The following is a 2,111-nucleotide window of genomic DNA, read 5'->3' on the forward strand; positions in this document are numbered from 1 at the left end:
TTACTTCACCGTGTTTCCTGCGTAATATGTAAGAAAAGATGATCCAGACATTTGTTAAACATCTCAAATAAGATGTATCCCGGGTATTTGTGTCAAATTTGGATTATTTTGGTTTTGTCTTTGCAGAATATAAAAAACTAACATAAGGTAAGGACTAAGGTCTGGAGATGGCTGCCCAAGAGATGACAAAGTCCAACACCACCCTTGAGAGTGTCCAATCATCTCTTCTGGGGCAGCATATTTTTCTACAATCCTGAATTTGGAAAACAAGCAACAAGATTCATGAAACTGGACAACTGTCTTTATAACATTACCAGTGATAAAACCAGTAAGGAAGGCTGGTTTGCAGCCATCCGACCTGCCTCTTTACTTTCATAAATACGGTTTCTCTCTGATATTAAACGGCTTCCAATTTCAAGCGGAATGCTACATCACAAGGATAAGGATGTGAAGAGAACCGAACGTTCCGCACAGGAGTTTTTGCGAATTAAAAGCCATTATTTGAAGAAGGGTGCCCAGCAGGATCCATCTGGCCGCGGAAAGGTTGCTCCGCAACACAGGCGAAGGAGCTGCTGCTTTGGGAGTGAACAGATGCCGGGGCGGGAGGGAAAAAGGGAGACGCAGACGTCACTTCCCCTTGTCGGCTCTTACAGCGCATTGGGCGGCTGAGTGACAGACAGGCACACGAGGACTGGGAATGGCACTGTCGGTGACATCACGAGTAGGGCGACTTCTATGTAGATGAGGCAGAGCAGGGGCTGCTGCTTGGCCACCTGCTGCTTCGCCACGAAGGAGTTTCCATGCCGTGGAGCGGGTTCACGAACGCTGGTCGGACCTGAGAATCCCAGCTGTGTTGTCAGGGCTAGAAGGGCTCGGGAGTGCGCGTGGCAAGTGACCGTGAGTGTAAAGGGTGAGGCGTATGAGGCTGTGGCGGGGCAGAGGTGTAGGAACTCATACTTACCTGGCAGGGGAGATACCATGATCACGAAGGTGGTTTTCCCAGGGCGAGGCTTATCCATTGCACTCCGGATGTGCTGACCCCTGCGATTTCCCCAAATGTGGGAAACTCGACTGCATAATTTGTGGTAGTGGGGGACTGCGTTCGCGCTTTCCCCTGGCTTTTTGTGGTTTAAAGAATAGGCCGTATGCTAAGAGTTTTTTTTTTTCCGTTGTGTAGTGTTTCGGTTTAAGGTTTCGTAAATGTAATCTTAACAGTGGATGGCTTGGGAATAGGAAGGTAGTATATCGCCTGTTCGCCAGAGGTGAAATGTCAGCGATTATAACACAAGGTATCTTGAGCGAGAGCTGCACAGCTCTTTCCTTTCTAAGACTGGCCGCTTTTTGCAGAGATTGGCCCAAAGTCTCCAGTCTCTTGGCTTATCATGCTCTGTGAAAATCTTGGTGTTTTTCTAGCCCCCAGTCACGTTTTACACAGCGTCTGCTTCCAACCGCAGCCCCCGGTTTGTAGGATTTCTGTGCCCTAAGCGCATAGTCTTCCAGGCCCACAGGTCAGAACCGCAGTCTCACCTGTATTGGCCGAAATGCGCTGCGATCCTCCCTGAAGTATAGGAGGGAAGTTTTATGAGGAGCCGGGTCCAGTTTCCTCCTATCTCCTGCCGTTTACATATCTTGTCTTTCTTCAGACTTTGTTTAAGCGACAGCTTCTTGTTTGAGGTCTCGCTTACACGTCCTACATCCATTGCCAGACAACTTCCTAGATAGCACCCCGACCCATCCTTCCCACCTCCAAGCAGCCCTTTCCTATTTTTGGTGCCAGTGTCCTCCGGTGTCCCTCTTTATTCAGGCCCTCGCTTACCACCTTCATGGACAGAAAATAGCCCTCTCTCAACCTGCGGTTTACACCTGACACGCGTCAGTACCCTGGCAAATTCCTTAATACCCCTTCTCAAATTGCACTGTAAATGCATCTCTTTTTAACTCCCAGAAGTATCTGATTGGTTTTGTCCCTGCACTACATGAATTCCACTACAGAAGAAAACCCCAGGGCTAGCAACGGCGGTTCTGAGCATTGTGCCGGCCTCTCCCAGGGTATGTTTTCTGACGTCACCTACTTCTGATCAACTGAGGTCAGGAGTTCGAGACCAACCTGA

The 2,111-nt window shown here is 49.0% G+C and overlaps 1 non-coding gene across 1 annotated transcript; it reads left to right on the plus strand.

The window, feature by feature from the left end:
- Positions 1–953: 953 nt before the first annotated feature.
- Positions 954–1,117, plus strand: LOC123570620 (U1 spliceosomal RNA). The gene has a single exon (XR_006694899.1). It is a non-coding gene; the product is annotated as a U1 spliceosomal RNA (small nuclear RNA).
- Positions 1,118–2,111: the final 994 nt, after the last annotated feature.

The sequence above is a fragment of the Macaca fascicularis genome, chromosome 1 (assembly GCF_037993035.2).
Source record: "Macaca fascicularis isolate 582-1 chromosome 1, T2T-MFA8v1.1".
NCBI lineage: Eukaryota > Metazoa > Chordata > Mammalia > Primates > Cercopithecidae > Macaca > Macaca fascicularis.